The sequence below is a fragment of the Vidua chalybeata genome, chromosome 4 (assembly GCF_026979565.1).
Source record: "Vidua chalybeata isolate OUT-0048 chromosome 4, bVidCha1 merged haplotype, whole genome shotgun sequence".
Lineage (NCBI taxonomy): Eukaryota > Metazoa > Chordata > Aves > Passeriformes > Viduidae > Vidua > Vidua chalybeata.
The window spans coordinates 51,406,644-51,429,175 of NC_071533.1; the positions used below are offsets into that span (position 1 = coordinate 51,406,644).

The 22,532-nt window shown below is 36.2% G+C and overlaps 1 pseudogene; it reads right to left on the bottom strand.

The window, feature by feature from the left end:
- Positions 1–22,255: 22,255 nt before the first annotated feature.
- Positions 22,256–22,374, bottom strand: LOC128787670 (5S ribosomal RNA; annotated as a pseudogene).
- Between the last annotated feature and the right edge of the window lie 158 nt (positions 22,375–22,532).

Here is a 22,532-nt window from a genome sequence, read left to right on the forward strand (position 1 = left end):
GACACACGGACACACAGACACACAGGCACACAGACACACGGACACACAGACACACATTCACACAGACACACAGACACACAGGCACACAGGCACACGGACACACGGACACACAGACACACGGACACGGACACACAGAGACACGGACACGGACACACAGAGACACGGACACACGGACACACGGACACACAGACACACGGACACGGACACACAGAGACACGGACACGGACACACAGAGACACGGACACACGGACACACAGACACACGGACACACACACAGGCACGCACAGACACACACAGACGGACAGGCACACGAACACACAGACATACACAGACAGGCACACACACAGACACAGACACGGACACACAGACAGACAGACACACAGACACACAGGCACACAGATACACACAGACACACAGGCACACACACAGACACAGACACACGGACACAGACACACAGAGACACAGAGACAGACGGACGCACACACAGACACACAGACACAGGGACACAAACACACAGACACACGCAGAACCCTCTGACTCCTCACACCGGCAGCAGTGGAGGGTGGGGGGAGAAGAAAAAGCACTCTGAAATCTTTATTTTTGCAGAATCTGCCCTCGAGCTTATTGCAGCTTTCTTGTCCTCCCAGTGCTCATGCCTGATGCAATTTAAGAGGCAGAATTAAGTTCAAGGCTTTTACTGTAGCTACCGCCATTAAATGGTGCAAGCTTTTCTGGAACAGGACAAAGACAAAAATTGACTTTGTCTCTTGATTTATTTCTGTCTTGATTTTAAAAATAATGTCATATTTTATTTTGGCAATGGAGTGCCATCTTTTCTGATGAGAGCACAAAGTAATATATTTTTTTTAAAGTGCCATTTGAGTGAGTGTATCATTTGGGTTACTTTCTATCTTAAGACTTTGTTAATGTAAAAAGCAAATCCTGTGCAGAAGCTGAATTGGTATGATTGACAAAAAAGCTGCTGTATTACAATCCTTTAAAAAAAACAAAACAAAACAAAACAAAACAAAAAAAACAACCTTTTTTGCAAGTACACTGCCTCCCAAAGAGGCATTGCATTTGCAAACAACTCGCAATTGCAGCCCTGAAAATAAATTGCCAATCCAGATATTCTGTTTCTTCAAACAACAGTGTATTTATTCAGTTGACAAATAGTATCACAAATTTCCTGGTGACTGTGAAACAGTAGGAGATCATCAGGATACAGAATTTGTGGCAATATTCTTTTTTTTTCCATTTTTTTCTTCATGCCAGGAGTCTTCATTTTCTTCCAAGTTTGCCTCACTGCTGTAAGATGCAACATAAGCAGCAGACATACAGTGCGGCATATTCCAGTTTGAATTTTGTATGATTCAGATTTTCATGGTTTGTTCAAACACACTGTGTTGCAAAGAATGGACATTAAACACCCACGGCTTTCAAGCAGCTCTGTACAAATTTCTTTATTCAGATCAGTAAAATAAATTAGGCTCAGTCCTGATATGTAACAATGCAGATTAATATGAAAATCAAGATTTCATCCAACCTGCCTTCCCTTTACTTGTCTTCAGCTACCCAAATGCAGTGTCAGTACATCTGCTTGTGGATTGTCTGATTCAATTTTGCAGCTTCAGTGCCTAGAGAAAGCTAATTATCCACTTGAAACTCTGTACCCCACTGAGGTGGTGCCAAGAAAGCAGAGATCTATGACACTGGTTCCACAGCCATACCATCTTGCCATGCACAAATCAAAAAGTCAGTCTTAGAGTACCTGCTGGTGTTCACCCACGCTCAGAGCAGAGAACACAAATGCTTGCTGAATGCTATGTACTAACAAATGGAGGTGAGTGCTATCTCTGATCCCAGAGTAATTACAGTGCTCTTTTTTGATTTAAGATCAGAACTGAAAACTGATTGATTAATGCACGTATTCCCTTAGCATTTAAACATAGTCATTTCCTGTGTGCTAGCACACAGTAATAAGTGTTAGGAAGTCAATGTAGTCTTTCAGAAAGGAGGTGTAACTACCATCCTTGACTTACAGTAGTTACGAGAAATTATTCAAGCTTATTTGACAGACTACTTAGATGAAAAAATACTGTCTTCACTTTCTGTGTTCAACTGAACATTCATGGGCTAATGAATACATATTCCTTCATTTATATGAAACTTTGAATGTAGGCCTGTATACCTGGGAAAACAAAGTGCCTAAGAGAGGAAACGTGATATACAATAAGGTAAAGGAGAACGGCACTGAGAGTTGTAAAATCACAGAAATTAGACCCAGAAAGGATGGTGAGTTATTTATCCTTTTCCACTTGATAAATGTTTACATCTAAGAAAGAAAATTTGCTCTGGGTGCCAGCTTGAAAGATTTTTGGTGGAATGATCAAGGAAACTGTTGTTTGCTTTCTGCAGTGGTTCAGAAGCTGCTTCATTCTTTGATAGTAAACAGATGACATCAAAGACATCTGACTCCATCACCACCTTCCTCCTCACAGAATCAATACACAGTGCCCTGAGCTTTGACCAATTACTCTGGTCAAAGACAGTAAATTTACTCTGTGAAACTTCATCTTTACCTTGATTCCACCAGATGACTATTTCGCTATTTTTCTGCCAGACAAAGGTGACTGGTCATCTTCACATCTCAGGAGAGATGTCATAGTTGCCAGTCATGGATAAATGAAAACTACAGGGTAGTGATAATTCCTGGCATTAACTAGATCCTGGCTTTGGAGCAAAATCCTTCAACTCTATCTCTCTTGCATCATCAACAGATTAGAACTGAACTATACTTTATAATGTAGTATGCAAGGATTTACTTGATGCTACTGCTTTTAGATAAGGTGACTTCTATTTGTGTAAAGAGTATGCCTCCACTAGCAATTTCAGCGGAAAATGTTAGTATGCCTCTTCATATTATAATATGTGAAATTTGTGAAACTAGTATTATAAGAATATTTCATATATGAGAAATATGTGAAGCTAGTATTCCACATGTGTTAAAAGCAGATAGCAGATGGGAAAACTTCTATCATGATTTTAATGAAAACTAGGGGAGTTAATTCTGCCTTGTCTAAAAAAAAAAAAAAAAGGAAAAAAATGCTCTTTGTTAAATAATAACTTTTCTTGATTCCATAAGACTGCTTTAAAATTAATTATTAGTTTGACAACAATCTCCTGTTTCTGTGTACACTTCTTTTTCAACAAAGCAGTTACTTGTACCAGTAATGTGCTAACCTGGTGCAGGTGGCTCAGTTTTTCATCTCTGTATTGCTTGCATAACTTCTTTCTCCTGACATAGCTGCAGTTTGGAAAATACTGGTTCATTAACTCTCCACCTCTTTTGAATATGACAGTTCCACAAGGTATCCTCATGATCTTACAGCTGTTATAATCCTTTGACTGCTGCTTTCACAGATTCATGCTATTAAATAAAGCCTACAGTAGGTGTTGTTCCTATACCCCACAACTGCATGTGTGTTATAAGAGCCTGGCTATACCTTCTGCCATACGGAGCACTGCAAGCTGTTCATGAGCAGCACTGCTGTCCGTGAAAAATCGTTTCAAAGATGCATTCTTTTGAACATATATTAAATGTTCTAGGACAGGAAAAGCATCAGATTAGAATTTCAAATTGTGGAATTGAACTGATGTACCCCAGTGGGGCATCAAATGCTGTGGGCTTTTCTTTTGTTTGTTTTTTAACATGTATCTATTCCCAATTACCTAGCAACCAAGATAAACTTACCCGAGTGTTCAGTGTCTAATAAAACTTGCAACTTCCATTACTGCCAGGAAGAAACATGGTTCTCAACTACAGTAGATCCTGGTATAAGCTGCACAGAAAATTCCTCCTTTATATTTTTTTCTAATCTGCAAAGTCTTACATCACAAAAAGTGATATTATGATTCCAAACATAAATGTAAAAATCAGCAAGCAAGTTCTAAAATGATACTGGTCTTAGTCTTCTATACTTTATGTCAGAATCAAAAGCATCGTGTTGAGGGAAAAATGGTGGGAGAGCATTCTGTAATTAATTATTAATATGATTTAAATAATGGTGACTCATGTTCTAAACTCATGTTAAAATTGTCAAATTTTAGCTTCAGGGGAGCTATTGTTTCACCTTTATTATGTATGGGCTGCCTTTCTTTTTCTTTGCTCCTATAGTATATCTTGTTTCCTTTTCTGTCTTATTTCATTTTTATGTGTGTGCAGCAAAATGAGTATAGAGGATCCAGAGATATTATATCTTCATTAATATTAAAAAGACTAAACAGTAATAAACAGAAAAATCAGGAGGATTAAATGAGAGGAAAGATAAAAAGACAATCAAATGTGTATTTTTCTAAGAAAAAATGCATGCCCAGTGGAAAAATCAATAATTACATAGAATTTAATCTTATGGTGTTATGCAAATTAGGGGAAAAAAATCTTAAGCTATATAAATTAACAAGAAAGACCAGGTGTTGAGCACTAAATAGCTAAGTCCAAAGGAACTGTGCTGATACATGCTGCAAATATCACTGAAATTTATTTTCACAGACGTATATAATTTAATTTGGTAATTAGGAAGGGCATTTGCATCGATCTGTCAGTTGCCATTGGCACAGACAGATTTTGTGATGCAGAGGGCTAAAGTTGCTTTTATTGTTGATTCTGAAAATGTGGTCTGTGTGCTAGTGAGTTGTCTGCAAGGTCGTAGTAAGTGGTCTGTATTTATTCTGTGCATGCTACTCTTCAAGAAACTTTAAAGCTGCAATTGATGCCTGTCATTTTTCAGAAAGTTTTACTGATCTAGCCTTATTTCTTTTGCATATCCTGAGCCATGATATTTCACTGACATTCATTACTTGACACGTTGTGTTAATGCATATCCTTTAAAAAGACAACAACTTTGGTTTTGAAAACTTAAACTGAAGGGCAACCATCATATCCCAAAGTCATTTGATTCAGTGTTTAATTATCCCCACAAGTAGGAACAAATCACCAAGGAAATAAACCTATGCTGTGCAGGAAGTCTATTGTGTATGTGATGAAAGGCATTACTCCCTGAGGAAATAAAGTGATCTAAGGAGAAATAAATGGAAGATGATATCTGCTTTATACAAAGTTCTTGTTCATTGGTACTTACTGATCCATGATATATTATTTACTACTACTACTATTTTCTATTATTTTATTATTATTATTATTATTATTATTATTATTATTATTTTATATTGTGTTGGACAAAATACTGTCAATGGTTGATTGTGGACATTTTAAGTAACAGCTTTCTTCAAGTTCCTAAAAGTTAGGTTAATGACTATACTTTGTTTTCCACTGAATCTTATTATTTTACAATATATGTGCAATGTGTATATTGTAGTATTATATGTATATGTTTTATTTATACTGTATAGAGGTCTTAAGAAGGGGAAGGAAGAGGGGAAGAGAGAAGGAGGGATGCTGTGTATGTTGAAGGATGACAGAGAATTCAAAGTAAAGAACAAAAGTGTTATTATGGTGTTATTAATTTCTGAATTTTTAACACAATTGTCTGAATATAACATATATCTTTGTCATTTATATGTGGCATATTTTGGAAATGAAGGAAAGGATTTAATTTGTATTTTCTTATCCAGCTTGGAAGCTAATCTCACTAATAGGACTCTTGCCATTTATTCCTAAATGAGCCAAATAAAGTTTTTAGCTATTCTTCGCTAAAATGGCTCTAAATTTCTAATAATTATGCCATTTCTTACAATAGATTCTGGAAAAACCAAATATTTTGAAATATGCACTTCATTATTAAAATAGGTTAAAAATCACCAAATGTATATTAGTATTTATTCCATGAGTGGGACCATCACTGTTTTTTCATTTGTTTACTGTCTTCTAATAAATTCCTTTGGAGTTCCTTCATACTTTTACAGCTGGTTTGTCTTTAGGTGTTAGTGGGTCAGGATGTCCAAGGGCACCTTCACAAAATAGTATAAATCTGCAATATGTGACTGTGTGGTGATAAACCAGCTTGACAGAAATCATAGTTTGGAATTAATTGTGTCACTTTGTTTGAGAATGATTTAAAACTTTATACCTTACTCTTGTGGGGAGTTCATACTCTATGCACTGGCAAATAGACACTACAAACAGAAAATCCCAGATGATGAATCCTTCGTTCTGCAAATGAATTTCATCTTGCAAAAACTCACAAACTTTTCTAAGTATCTATTTTTAAAATATTTCTTAGTAGGAATGAATGCAATAAAACTAATTTTGCCAACACTTTGAACAGTCTGTATTTATCTTTTAAAAGAAATTACTGAAATAATTGCAGTATGGTATTGCTCACATATGTTTAATTAAAGCTTTTAAATATGCCAGTCTAACTCATCCTTTCTTGCTGACCATTAGATAAGGACATAGTTTTGTTGTTTCTGAAACACTAGAAACTTATAGGAGAGAATGCACTCAGTACCTTATAAGCAATACAAAATGTCTAAAAGTCTGAAGAAGTTTTTTCATGGCTGGTCATCTGGAGAAACAGACATATTTTCCAATTTTTTTAAGTTTTTGAAATATTATAAAAACAAGTTATTGTGGCTAAAAGGATGCTGCATAGCAGCTGGGCCATGAAAATATGGATTTGCTAATGTGTGATGGTAAGTGTAAGCAATTCAAGTTTCTTTTAATCTTTCACAGTAGATTGAAGTACTTCCAATTACTTTGGGGTGTTTTTTTGTGGTGGACTGCTACTACATACCTTAAAATTTACCATTTGTAAACTGGTATTGATAAATTATTCATGTAGCTAAGCCATAAACTATGTTCAAGGTCAGATGGGGCTAGATGGGGCTTTGAGCAACCTCATCTACTGAAAGATACCCACAGCAGAGGGGCTGGACAAGATACCTCTCCCTAAAGATCCCTCCCAACCCAAATCAGTCTGTGAGTCTGTATAATGACTCTTGGTTTTAAATTAAAAAAAAATGTAAAAAAAACCACTTGTGGTTTTCATCACGCAACCCAGGCATTGTTATAGTCCTCTCCTAGTGTCTCTTAGGAAACACAGAATTAAAGCCCTGGTTTGGGTGCAAATTAGGAGACTGAAATTATTTAATATTTGTTGATTTAGGCTGCGGTAAAATTAACTGGACTTGTTTCCAGTCATGCAATCTCACAAGCCATATTAGAAGATAATGGCACACTGTCACCATTGGCTGTAGTTTAAAGCAAAAATTGGCATGTGGAGTGAGGGAGGAGGGAAATATCTTGACCATAAAAGTCAAGCTAAAAATAAAATCATAAATTAATCTAATCATACTGCACTCAGCATCTGTATGCAAAATGCAGTCAAGAGAATTTTCAATTTTGCTTTTAAGATATATTCTATTTTAAATTCATTTGATTATAAATGGAGTTTGATTAACGTGTTCTATGACATGGTACCTCATCTTGTTGTCACAGGAACTGACATGAGTTGTTGTTCAGAAGTTCTAAAATAAGACAAGGTGATTTTCCTGGAAATGAAATTTTCATTTTAATTTCATTAGCGTTTGAGTAGTGTTTATTAACCAACACTAAGCATTCCTCTATATGCTAACTACATCATCCCTCCAAAATATGTGTATTTTTGTAAAAAAAAAACTTGAGCAATGTTCTTCCCAATGGCATTCTGAGGGATTCAAGTTTTCTTTCTAAGTATTGTAGCCATTTGTAGAACAAATGGTTATTTGTTCCCTCAGATATGACAGAAAATTATTGTACACCAATCAATTCCTGTACACAAATGCATGGGGCATGGGGAACACTGACCCCATGATCTTATTGGAGTTATGGGATGTGATGGGATTGCTCCAATGACGAGAGTGTGATGGATATAAGCTCATTAGGAAGGACTGAGCAGGATGGTGAGGAGAGGGATCTACTCTTGGTGTGAGACCAGTGAAGTTGCCTGGAGTTCTGTCTGTGGGTGGATGATGAATCATCTGGGAAATTACAGTTAAAGATTAATTATCTGGGGTACAGTTTTGGTCATGTGGAATTTCCAATAACTCTATGGAATACAGTCTTTGAAAACAAAGGAGATCCAGAAGAGTTGGATGATTTTCAAGGATCACCTCCTGCAAGCTTAGTTAAACAGGGAGTTCCTGTCTAAACACCGACATGAAAAGGAAGCAAGAACAAATGACACAATAAAAAACCCAGATACTACCAAATAATGGAGGAGTGGGATCAGGAAAGTTAAAGCCCATCTGGAGTTGATGCTGAGGTGAAAGACAACAAGTAAAACTTCTACAGGTGTATCAGCAGCAAGAAAAAATATCAAAAATGTAGGTCTGCTGTTAAATGGGACAAGGCATCTAATGACAAAGGAGATGGAAAAGGACAAGATTTCTAATGTCACCTTGTCCTCTTTATCAGAGTGTATGGTCTTGAGGCCCCCTGAAACTGGAGGTGAAGTCTGGAGCAAGGAAGACTTACCCTCAGTGGAGGAGTTTGCTGATGATACAAACTGGGAGAAGTTGCTGATGCACCAGATGGCTGCCCAAAGATGTGCTGTCTCCACCCTTGAAGATATTCAAAAGCCATCTGTGCACTGCTGTGGACAACCTGCTGTCGGTGACTCTGTTGAGCAGGGAAGCTGGACTAGATGATCTCAAGAGATCCCTTCCAACTGCCACTGCTCTGTGTTTCTTTTTCAGTTAAGTTACTTTCTTATGTAGATCTTCTACTACGGGCTAATGCTGACCTTTACAGGCCTGGATTTCCATTTGAGCATCTTGTTCTTAAATGTTATGGTCAAGCAAGGTTGGTTATCTAGTTTTGCAGGAATTTTGCAATAATAAAAAACAAGCTTATTTATTCCAAAAAACTTTCTGTAAAAATCTGAGTCTGAACAGAAATTCATCCTAGGCTTATATATCAACAATTCTTAGTGTGTGATGCTACCACTCTTTGCAGTAACAGGCAGAGAAATGGGTTCATATAGAGAAAGAAATCTGCCTAAACCTCCAAGGAAAAAACCGTAATGTTTGAATAAAAAATTATTCCCTGCTACCTTAGGTTTTCAAAACCTAAGAGCACACAGATCTCAAAAGGCTGTGTCGTGGAGGTGTAGATACTTCTTCTAAAGTATCCAGTATACATGTGTAATAGAACATTTATTCTGAGGAAGCTCCATTTTGAAATATGCTGTACTACAAGTGAATTCAGACTCTTCTCTGGCAGGCTGATACTCTTTATGACTAGAAAATGCATTTAATGCACCTGCTTTACTGTCATATGACCCAGCATAATGGAGAGGCTTGAAAGAAATGGTACTAAGAATTATTTCAGAAATGAAACATCATCTGCAACTCCCTACCAAAAGTTTAATTCAACTTGAATGGCTGTAAAACCCCCTTTTCCCCAGGAATGAAACAGAAACCACTGACAGTAGTTGAAGCATGTAATAAGGATACAGAAAACAGTTACTTTTCATCATGGTTGTGATCCTTACTTTCCCATTAAAATGAATTCTGCTTAGTTCAGACTTTTTTTATGTCATTGTTCCAACTGTTTCTTAGTCTGTATATTCTCTGGTGATACAATTACTATTTTCGTAGCTGGTCAGACTGAACATTCATGTTGGACTTGTGTCATTTCAGCTAATACCTATTCTAGAGGAAAATAACATTGACCACAGGTTCATACCTTTTCTGGTGATAACCACACAAAATAGCATAATGTTCAGTGCCACTGATTTTTATTCTCTAAGCAGCCTGGACCTATGCAAAAGCCATTGGAAAACTACAAAAAGTAACATGGGTCAGCAGCTGCCTCAGATAGGAATAGAGAGGGGGAAAATAGCATAGTGCAATGGTCCCCTTTCCAAGCTTCTGCAGCTGACTGATTTTTGAGGTTATTTGATAAAAACAGACACAATTTCTTACAGTGTTATTTGATGCATGTGATACACTTGCAATTTTATTGGAACCTGATATGTTATTGTTTGTTTCACAGTTTAATATTACATCAGGTTTTGTTCTTGTTTTGCGAAACATAGAATGCAGGAATAGGACAATTGCAAATTGTAATTAGATTTTTGGCAAAAGAAACCACATCTGCTTGGTTTTTTTGTGGAATGAGAAACGATTACCGTAATTTGATAGAATATCACAATTCTCTTTCATTATGAAAAGCATCAGCGATAAAGGTTTTGGTTATTGTAACCACATTTGTTTTTGTCTTTGGGGAAGAATTTTTTAACAGATTTCACATGAAATCCCATAGCATGTGATCCAGCTTAGTTGACAAATGGAGTTTCCATAGGTCACGGCATTATCCTTTGGGATATAACTCAAGATTGACCCAGATCCTTTATGATTTTAGACTTCTGTTTCAGATCAGGTTATATTCCTTTCATATTGCAATGGCAAGGGGGAAATTCTTTTTGCACCCGATGCAGTAAATTTAGATTTCACTAAGCCCATCATACCTGAGTAATCCAGTGACTTGTTCCAATTCATTAGAAAAAAATGATGATGCTATGTGGCTGGACTTGTAATATTTTCATGCAGTTAAAAAAAATATGGTAATACAGGGAAAAATTGTATTGTGCCATTTGACACAGAACATGAATATAATAATATCAACCTGAAGCTATTTAGCAGCTTTAAGAATTGGAGATATTTGAGAAGAGCACCAGTCCTGCTTTGTCTTTCCACTGTAGGTATGAATAGACAATCTCATATGCAAAATCCCTATACCAAGACATTCAGGTCCCATTCCCAAATGGGATATAATTTGCCCAGAAGTAACAGTTTTGACTCATCTTTGCAGTATTTGTAGTAATCTTGTTTATTTTGATTGTAAACCTTTGGCAGCAAGAACTATCTGTGGAGGTAGATTATAGTCTCACTGGGGCTTAGAGGTACCATCTGTGATATAAACAACCCATAACACACTCCATTCAGAACCAGTGACTACAGGGAGATGGAAAATGAGCATATTTTGACATGGAAATCTTCCCTGATGTATTTATATCTTATGTGTGTACCACTTTGTGCAATTTGGTAAAATAGTTTTCTTTTCAAATAGACCTTGTTTTCAGAGGACTAAAAGAATGAATATGAATAAATGAATATTCATTTACTTTGAGCTTATGGAGCATTCTACTTCTATGCTTACTTGTTTGCCTAGCTGTGGTCAATTGTGTTCCAAAAAGCATGGTGAAAATTATTTTAAATACTTAGTGAGAGACAAGAAAATTAAATTCTGTGTTGATGATGATCACATCACATGATTTTGTATGGCAGATCCCTATTTAGTTATTAATAATTCGTATTCCTTTGGATTGAGGCTGGCTACCTCTAGACAAATGGATTAGATGAGTAATAACTTTTACCTAGGATTTAACCTAATTCCCTTTCACTTAGTAAAATACCCTCACCAATGACTATGCTATGTTAAAATATTTGATACTTCTAGTTTTCCAGTGAATTAGGCTAACTAGCCTATTATGTTAATACGGGAGTTATTAAGTCATTAATTCTGTCTGCAAGTATGACATCAAGGAAGCAATCTGTGGGGTTTTTTTTGTAATTGTTGTCATGTGAAAAGCCAATTTTATAAAGGAAATCATTAACACATTCACTTCCTTATAATCAATCTCATAACTGATACAATTTTCTACCTGCTTAGCCACCTCATCTCCCAGGCTGAAGATTAAATCATGCTAAGCTATCAACTAACTTCTTTCCTTGAGCTATACCTTGCCTTCTGATATTAATTCAGCTTGTAAGATACTATACCTTTTGCATGTCCTTGCCAGGCTAGATAGCATCACAATCTTAATGTTATAAAAACATAAGATCATTCAGCACCAATTAGAGTTGTAGAAGTCTGTAAGGTAGCTCTGACTGATCAATAAAGACTTTCTATTTGGAGTTGCTTGACGAAAGAAATATCTTGGCTCTTGACCATGCACTTCACACTTCATTCTGTGATATATTACTATGTCACCTATAGCAGATGGTGAGGGATGCAATGGGAGGTGAGTACATTACACCATATTCTCGACTGCCTTTGACTTTAACTGCAGCGTTTATGTTACTCTGCCTTTGCCTCATCAGCTTGAAAACTGAGATGTTTTGACTGGCTCTTTATCACCTCTGACCATATTTTTTTTTTCCAGGAGACTCATTTCCTTTTCTATCTTTATCTACCTTTTTTTTTTTTTCTTTTTTTCCCAACAAAGCATTTCCCCAATGCATTGTCTTTCTTCTGCTAAAAAATACTGCAGTGCCTTCTCCCTCAAGGGGATTTTTTTACTGTTGTGAAATTTGGTTATATTTTGGGAATCAGCTTGCTGCTTCTTCAGAGAAAAGGTTCTTAGGATGGTGAAGGGGCAAGTCACAGATTAGCGCTAGCTGTATAATCCAGCAGGAGAACCGACAGTGAAAATTAAAACAAAAAAAAAAAAACCTGAAAAAGTCTAAAATGCAGGTTTCCAGTATGCTTTGTCTCCTGCAGCTGAGAAAAGGGAACTGCAGACAGTTCACAGTCTGAACTTCAAGTTAAATGAAGGATACAGAGTAAATAGACTTTTTTCAGGAGCATATGGATTGAGCCCAGATACCCCTTTTATTTAGATTTTGAAATAAATGAAACTGCAGTTCTTAATGAAACTGAGATACTGCTATTATAGTAAAAGTGTCTGCCAAGCATGAATTGAATTAGGGGCATTTTCACAGATGATGTTATTATCACACTATTGTTTTCTAAAAACAAAGTTTGTCTCTCTTCCCATTCATCATGAGTAGTTAAGTAACCAAGTGAAATTTATTCAACCTGCTGCAGGATGTGGGTTTTCGAAACTAAGTCCCAGAATTAGGCTCTACTACCTCCAGTAACATCATGCACATGGTTAAATCCTCAATTATCACTTTGAAAATGTACCCACTTGGTGTCACACTTATGAGCATGATTATACTTGAGGTGCTGAAGAGGGAAGGTGATCATACCATTTCATAATTGGTTTTCTCTGATATGGATGGCACTGGGTTTTAAGTCACACATTAATCAAATGCCTGATGTATCCCTTTTTAAAGGGAAAGTAAATCTTCAGCAGATTGATACTCATATTGGGGCATAGTTTTTAGAAGAATTAAGAATTAGTTCTTGTGCCACTGTAAACACAGATTAGGTCTCAATATCTTAAAAGAAAAAAAAAAAAAAAAGAAAAAATCCTACTGTAAAATGACACTTTGGCCACCAAGCCAAGAGAATCCTTCAAATGTTCTCAACAAGAAAGAAGTGGAATATAGTAATATTGTAAAATGATGCAATCTGTAGGGGGAGGGCAGAAAAAAGATCCCTCTTTAACTAAGGCTTAGGAATTTGATTATGTCTGTGCATGCAAAATGGATATCAGGCTAAAACACCTGAGGGAGAATATCAGTCCACATTACATAGTTTGAAAATCACCCACTGTGCAAAATTGTGACAAATGCATAATTTCATTTGCTTTCATTCATAAATAACTAAATAGCTCATTCTTCATAAACATCCTTGCAAGTAACAGATATCTCTGAAAGCATGCATTTGTTTGCAAAAATCTGAGAATACCGGAAAATTAGGTGCAGAATTTTGAGAATAAATATCTAAGACTTTATAATCTTTAAAGAAGAAATCTCATGTATCCCATCAGAAACAGGTGCAGTTCTGTATTGCTAAAATAATGCAGAAAAAAATAGCAGAAAAGGTAAAATCCTGCCCACTGAATGTCAAGAATAAAACTCATTTTGGCTGTATTGGAACCAATACTAGCCAGTGATTATATGAAAGATACATTATGGAAAGTAAGAAACATTTGTATGTTGAAGGAGATATATAATTTGCTGACAGCATTGGCTACATGTAATCATGGCCTAATCACAGGCAAGAAATATGTATTAGAAAAGAAAGAACAAGGGGACAAAACTTGTGCATTATCCAGACAATTGGTTATATTCATAGTAAATGCTCCCTGGAACAAGGTCTGTCAGTACATAAAGGAATACACATTTCTCACTTAAAAATATATTTCCATTACAAAACATTCTGGTAAACAAGAATTTATGTTCCATGAATGTAGAAGTTCCATTTATTTCACTGGGATTATCCATAGAATATGCTGTTTCAAAAAAGTGAGTTTGAAAAAGAAAATTATATTTTAAGTATGTTTATGTATCTGAATCTCTTTTTGACTTTTTTCCTAGTAACATTTTTAATTGTCTGGACATTCAAGATTTTCTTTGAATATAGAAAGTACATTTAATGTAATGTTTTAAAAGATGAGAACAATATGTGCATAATGATGTATTTTGACCTAGAGTGCTGATACTATTCTCACAAGAGAATTAATGATTTGTTCTACACACTTGTTTGTTTGTCTGCTTTGTATTTGACCATACCTAATTAACCCTTGAAGAATATACAATCCCCAGGGCTTCTTTTAAGATGTACTTTGAACTTCTAGCTAACCTTAGCAAATTATCAGAATATTCATGGCATTTACTAACAAGCAAAATCAGAACTGCAACAGGGATGTATGTGATTCCACACAGTTCACCTTCAAGGAGTACATCACCTTTGAATGAAAGCTGACTTTTAAGTGAACCTAAGCAGCACTTGATCTTGTTTTGACAGCTTGTCTTTGATGGCAAGCACATATATATCCTTCAGGAAGCTAATATAGGGTACTTACTTTCAGGTAAGCAGTGGATTTAAAATAATGGAATTATCCTTCCTTAAGGATCTTCCTTGCAAAATTACTCTCCAGTCACTTATAAATACTTTTGCTATAGGCACTAAAATCAAGTGACCTAACAGCCAATTAAAACTTTAAAAAAATAATTAAAGAAAATGTAGCACTTCTGATTTGCAGTGAGTGCAGAAGATTTCTTATTGATTTCATTAGAAGTAAGGTTAGGTGCTTTGTGATCAGTACATGTCAAAGGGAATAAATTCCAAACTCAAATGGGAGTTATATTTCTATACATGTTTGAAGACTAAGTTATTTGGCTTGAGGTGACTCTGCTTATGACCTTATGTATATCGATTTGAGCAAACTATGCTTGAGCGAACTATGCAAAAAGTCTTTGTAACACATTTTCTTTTTGAATGAAAATATACTGAAGAGATAAAGTTACTCTGATTCATGTTACAGAAAAGTAAGTAATTGCAGATTTAACAAGACTACTGGTCCTGTTAAAGGGTTTTCAGAGAGTATATTGATGTTTTCTAAGAGTCAAGCTCTTTACGAGTCAAGTCTCTTCTCTTTTTTAGCACAGGTTTTAGTGCTAGTATTAAAAAAAAAAAAAAGTCATGGCCTCAGTTTTTTGCTGGTACTTGCTAGTTAACTTTCTGGTTAAGGATGACCACTTCAGCACATGATGCCTTATTGTACATGGCTCAAGCTTTTCAAAGTAATCATTACAGACATCTAGGAGGAGGAAAAAAAATCTCATTCTTGAAATAGTGAGCCTTTCAGAGACTGGCATGTATTACTTTAAAACACTTCTGCTTATGAAATGCAGTCCAGGGCCAAAACCAGGGTATAATAAATTGTTAATTGTGGGAAGTAGCCTTGATTTCCCTTTCACTACTCTAAACTGTTAGAGAGGGACCAATCTCTGCCCTGTTTTGCTAGTAATTTATTTTTAATAATATGAGAAATGCTACCTTAAATCTCTGATGGAGATTTTCTGAAGTCAGGGAAGAAAGTTAATTTGAACACATCTGCAGCATCAAACATAATTGCTTCATAACATACTTGCATGCTGATTCAGTACATCATTCTGTCATTCCATTTATGTGAAATAGATGGTGTTGTACTATGCAACAGCAAGCCACAGGAATGGGCATTTGCAGCAGGGGAAAATTCAGAAAGATTTATAAGTAATTACAAAGATTGATAGATAACAAACACATTTTTTGTAAAACAAACAGAAAATTTTAAAATAAATAAAATTGAATTATGATTACAAAAATAAAAGTTTAGTGAAAGTTGACTCAAGAAATGTCAACTCCTGTAAGAATACATTTTTGCTTCTATATATTTGGGGATAATATTTCAGCTGAAGGTCAGATAGGGCCCAGTTTGAGAGAAAATGTAGATACCAGAAAATATTTTTTCCTTTGAATTCCATATTATTCCTTGCCTCCCTGAATACAGATGATGATTTGCTGACCCTGAAGGGACAGGGTTATTTTCTCCTGTATGCTCCTGACATGTGCTATGGCATACAACGAGGGATGCAGCAGAGAATTTATCATGATTCGACTTCTATATAGGAAAATCCTTCCTAGGGATTCTTTTGATACAAATTCCCAGAAGAAATAATTAAGGTACACACATAAATATAACTTTTTCTTTAACTATGTTGTGGATATTTTCCTTAGATACTAATTTTTATGTTGTACACTCCTCTTGCATTTTCTGGGCATGGCATCATAACACTATTTTTTTTTTTTTTTGAAATCATGAGTTGAACTTCATTAACAGAAGATTATTGTTTCCATTAGACATAATAACAACAAATGGCACTTGGTTGCTGCACTGCTATAGAATTGTCCCTTAGAAGTGCAAGAAGTCCCGCCTGGCATCTCTGTAAATGGCACTATGATTCCCTGTTGGTTAAATAAGTCTGACAAGGATTGCTCTTCATAATTTGAAATCCTTTAAGTGCAGATGGAATAAACTGGTTCAGTGAGCATGAGTTACCTGTAACTATGTAAGCTGCTGGAAACCCATGCCTGGCTTGGTAAGTCATGGAAGTATGAGTGAAGCTGTTCAGGGTGTCAGTCCACCCAGAGAGGTCTGTACTGCTAAATGGATGCAGAGGAGTTTGACTTGCCCCCCAGTAAGTGATTTCTTTTGACTGTGCTGCTTTGTAGAAGGCAAGATATATTTTTAAAAACATAGACTTCCAGCTGGGCCCACCTATTTGAACAACAGATGTTTTTATGACTCATGTAGCCATTGTGGTTTACCAATATTTTACAGGGTTACACATAACTAAAGATCATGGAGCCATCTGTGCTTAGCACATTTTAATGGTATCTGCTGGTTCAAAGAACCTGTATACTCTATTTAAAAAGCCTCTAGGTAGTTATCTAACTAAAGGCATGACGAAAGAAATATAGAAAGGCATGTATATGGAATTCCTACCCTGTGATTTGGTTGAATACCTGAAGATCCCATTTCCTGGTTAGCTTAAATGTCAGACTAAATTTCTGAGCCATGAACTAGGTACAGAACAAAAAAAAGAAAAAAAAAAAAAGAAAAAAGAAAAAAAGAAACCCAGTAAACCTTCTTCACAAGAACAATTCAGACTAGTAGGTGGAAAAAGATTGCATCATAAAATTTCAATATTCAGCAATTTAGTAAATGTACATATAACACCTAGTTTACCATATTTTAACACTTTTTATACAAGAAATTGTCTTCTAGAGAAACAGAATTCTGAAAGATCTCTCTTAGGGAACACATATGTCTTTAGAAATACCATAGTAAAGAACTTTTCAACAATGTAGGCTTTTCCTAAATACCACAGTAGTAGGTGTTGTGGTAGCAGCAATATTTGTAGGCTGTGAGTGCTTTCTAATTCACTGAGGAGTGAAACCAATAGACTTGGTTTCACTGTGGGTGAAAACAATATACAATGCTAGTATCAACTTCCAGCAATTGGAAAAATACAGGGGGCAAGACCTCTTAGAAGTACAAAAAACAGATACAGTCATGTTGTGGTTTAACCCCAGCTGGGCACTAAGCACCATGCAGCCCCTCCCTCACTGCCCAATTTCCTCCCCTGAGGGGAGGAGAATCAGAAAGAAAAGGTAAACTTTGTGGGTTAAGATAAGAACAGTTTAATAATTACAGCAAAATAAAGCACAACAATAATATACTACTACTACTAATTGTAATGATAATGGAAAGTAGAGAGAGGAATAAAACACAAGAGAAAAAAGTGATACACCATTCAGTTGCTCAGCACATGCTGACTGATGTCTATCCCTGAGCAGGGACTGATGGCCCATCTCTTCCCCAGTTTCTATAGTGAGTGTGACATTCTATGAGATGGAACTTCCCTTTGGCCAGTTTGGGTCAGCTGTCCTGGCCATGCACCCTCCTGGCTTCTTGTGCACCTTCTTGCTGGCAGAGCGTGGGAAACTGGGAAGTCCTTGGCTTAAGTAAGCTGTACCCAGCAACATCAGTGTGTTATCAACATTATTCTCATACTAAACCCCAAAAACACAGCACTGTACCAGCTACTAGGAAGAAAATTAACTCTTTCCCAGGTAAAACTTGGATCCCAAAGCATGAAGATAAACCAGTAAATTACATTCAGCTGCCATAAAAACCCCCCAGGTGTTAGAGGATCTACCAGAGGAAACTCATTGAGCCATTGGATGAATTCATTGCAGGATCATTATTTTTTACATGGAAGAATTTAATTCCCTAAGAACAAACAGGAGCATAGAGATGATAGAACGTGATTTTTTTAGCAGCTCTTTTACCTAATTTTGCATACAGATATTCAGTACCATCTAAATCCTTGCTTTTACCTTTCACTACGTTTCAGGTGTCTTGTGATGCTGTATTGCTTGAAAATATATATCCATATATGTGTATGTATGTTTATATGATAAATTTTCACAGCCAGTGAATTATATTATGCATTATATATGCAAATTGTATAATAAATTTCACAGCCACAGTACAATGCTGTACAGTGGTATTGTAACAATTAGTATTGAGAAATAGTCTTGAAACCTAAGCACTTACTATCCACACATTTTGAAAAGTAACAGAAAAGCTGTGTAATTAAGGAAAAGTAGATTCCTTTCATCCATAATTATTCCTTTGAATAACCAGATGAGCTCTGTAAACTAAACACAGAAGGCTGAAGAAGGTGGATTATACAATAATATCTGGTCCTTATAGTTGAGTTCATTCATGTCAAAAAAACACAGTGTGGGTAATGCCACCGTTTTATGGATTGCTTTTCCTGATACCGAATTGTACTTGTGTACTCTAGGTGTAGAGCTCCACAAGCTAACACCAGCACTCACCACCACCTCTGTAACCACGTAATTTCAACTTTGAATGTCTTCACTGCAGAGTGCAAAGAAGCAAAGAGTGCATTCTACATGGCACACATTTTTTGTGTCACAGCTATTCAGTCATTTTTGTTTGCTTTTTTTTCTTGACAGAACCATGAACACTTTTCTGTTTGTCTCATGTTTTAATTTGAAATTAGGCCTGTAAAGATGCTAAAGGAAAAAAAAAAATAAATGAATCATACTAGAGGGCAAACACTCTGACAGCAATACTTTGGGTATTGTGCACTTGAATATCATGCCCTATCACTCAGATTTAATTCACTGTAACTAAATTTGTGTTCTCCTGGTTTACACTGGAGGAAAAATCAGGACCTTGGAGACAATCTAAAGCATAACAATCAATATTTGCAACTCTAAAAGTCCCCAAATGTATTCTGTGAACTTAATTTTCTTCTATAAAGCTACTGTTGGCACAGTTTGCAGCATAGCTTTCTAGCTACTGCTACATTATATTGCTGGCATGGTCCTGTAATTTTTCATTAGCTAGTGATTCAATATTCCCACTTTATACTAAAATAGAAGGGATGTTCTTCAGTTATTGCACTGAAAAATACTCTTGGGTATATTGTACCTAAAGGGAACAAATTCATTATATAGCAGCACATTATAAAACTGCAGTTACTCCAAACTGACAATTATATTTTGAAATATTAAAGTTTGCTAAGGTTTTTTTTTTTTTAATAGCCCTAGTTTGAACAGATAGAGCAACATGAACAATTTCATAATAGTATGCAAGATATTCAATTTACATTCTTCCTTGTTGAATTTACAGTGACTCTTCAACAAAAGATAAAATATAATAAAAAGATGTTAAACAATATTAAAGTTCAAACCGATTTTGGATGTTTGCTAAGTGTAATTCCACATGCTAATATTTCCAATAGAGAAGTGTCTTTTTAATTTATGATATAATCTTACACAAAAATGTACCAGATTTAAACTTGGATCTTCATGTGTTTTAATAGACAGAGGGCTTGAGGGATGAAGATGTTTTTAGAAAGCAGGAAAAAAAATACAGCAGGATGGATGAATCAGGTCAGGGTGTAAAATAGCTACAGGTGAATGTATATGTGCTGGGGGGGTTGAGGAGTGCTGCCCACCCCAGTGGGTGGCACTTCCAGTACGCTTCTATTTGGGTTAAACACTCCTCGGGTCTGCTACAGAACAGTTTATTTTGAATGAAACGTCAGCTTGTAGGAGCCACTTGCAGCTAAGTAGAAGCTAAGTACTGGCCTAATGTAAACAGATTAGTGTTTGTTATAGTGTTTACAATACCGTAACAGATTGTTGAGCCCTAAAAGATAACAGGGGAAAAATGCTTACCTTAAAATGTGTCTGTTTTATTTCCTTAAGTCCTTTCCACCTCCTTACATGAAAATACTTCCTATCATGCAGAGAGATTTGATGGAAAACTGTCTCTCCTGATGCAGCTGTTCCATTTTTTATAGGTGAGTACGCATTGACTTGGTACATAAGAATAACCTTATGCAGGTTTGTCTTATGGCTTTTATTTGAGAATCCATCTGGGGTGTAGGCCTTGCAAGGAGGGAAAAGTTTACTTTATAATAGCTGCAACAGCTACTGATTAGGATACTCTTTATGAAGCTGAAAGTCTCCAGCTCAGTCACAGTTCTGAGCAAGACATTAATAAAATCTGAGGTTCCAGCAGCCCAGCAAGCACTTAATTACTAAAAGCTAAGGTATACAGAAAGATGTCTGTTTTATCAATGGTAGTTGTCCTATTCTGAGTTTAGTGATTTTAAAAATATGTCTTTTTTCTTAAAAATACGTAACTGTGAAAAAAAATTTCAATTTGACATGCCATACTTTCCCACAATATGAGAAAACAAGCAAAATATATTTTTATCTCTTTCCAAATGTGTCAGGGACAAATTAATATCAAAGTATGTGTTAAACTCAGCATCTTCATATTGCAAACTTGAAAATAGTTTTTAAGAAATTTATGTGGTAAAATACTATCTCTTATTAGAACACTTGGCAGTGTAAGAATAGGTTTGAGACAATACCTGCCACTTCTGCTTGCTGATTGGTTGAGGGTCTGTTAAGTGCTCAGAAATACACAAGGAGTCATACATTTAGATGATGAACTTATCTTGTCATATACTTGTGTCCAAGATAGTATGACCTGCTAACTCTGGTGTATTTTATTTGGTTTTATAACCAGGTGTTATGATTTGCCTCTGAAACCTGAAGATTCAGAGAGAAGATGAAAAACATACCAGATAATGCATGAATTAGTAGTCATATTTTTAAGTCTGCTGCTGTTTATCAAAGTTATTCTTCTTATCCCCTGAATGCTCATCATAAAATGAATAAAAATATTAGAATGCAAGGATGTAGTCTTCTCTGACAGAATGGCTGGCTTGGCATATGAGGGCACTGCAGTAGATGTTGCTTATCCTTACTTTTGATACTTTGATGCTCTCTCCCACAACACCCTCACAGATAAGTTGATTAAAAATGGGCTAGTGAACAGTTAGATGAGCCAAATACTGAAAGAATTAGCAGACTGAAACTGTGAGCAACAGGACAAAGGCCACCTGAAGGCCAGTCACCAGTGGTATACCACAAGAGTCTGCATGGGTCCAGTACAGTTTGACCTCCTTATTTATAACCTGGATGATGGGGACAAAGTGCATACTCAGCAAGTTTACTGATGATACAAAACTGGAAGAAGTGTTTGATGCACAGATTGTTTTGCTGTCCATCCTTCCTGGACATCTTTGTTTTTAAGGGCTCTTTCCCAATGTAATCTCCAAATCAGCATCCTGGATGGGCTGAAGTCTGCCTTCCAAAAGTGCAAAGTAGAAATTTTCTTGATGCCCCCCCTTATTTCACTGAATATTGAGAATTGTATTCCATGATCACTGTACCCCAGAGCACCTCCCACTGCCTCATCTCCCACTATCCCTTGTTTCTTTGTAAACAGGAGGTCTAGTGGAGCCCCTACCCAGTAGCTGTGACAGGTGTGACAAGAAGCTCTCCTGCACACACTCTAAGAACTTCCTAGACTGCCACTTCTCTGCTGGGCCAAGTTTCCAGCAGATGTCTGGCAGGTTAAAGTCGCTCACAAGAAATAAAGTTGGAAATAACCTTCAGTACCCAATATTTTCAGGCAGTCTCCCATCCAAATACTAACCAGGCTCGACCCAGCTAAACTTCTGAGATCATATGAAATCAGGTGTTCTCAGGGTGGTTTGGCCATAGGCTTATACTGATATATTGATTATAACTATACCCTGGAGACATTTTTGAAGACACGTCTCAAAATACCCCTTTACTGCTGGCAGTAAGCACATGATCATTACTCTTGAGCAGTGCTGTGCAATCTGTCTTATACTGTGAGAGACTGGAGGGATTGCCTGCC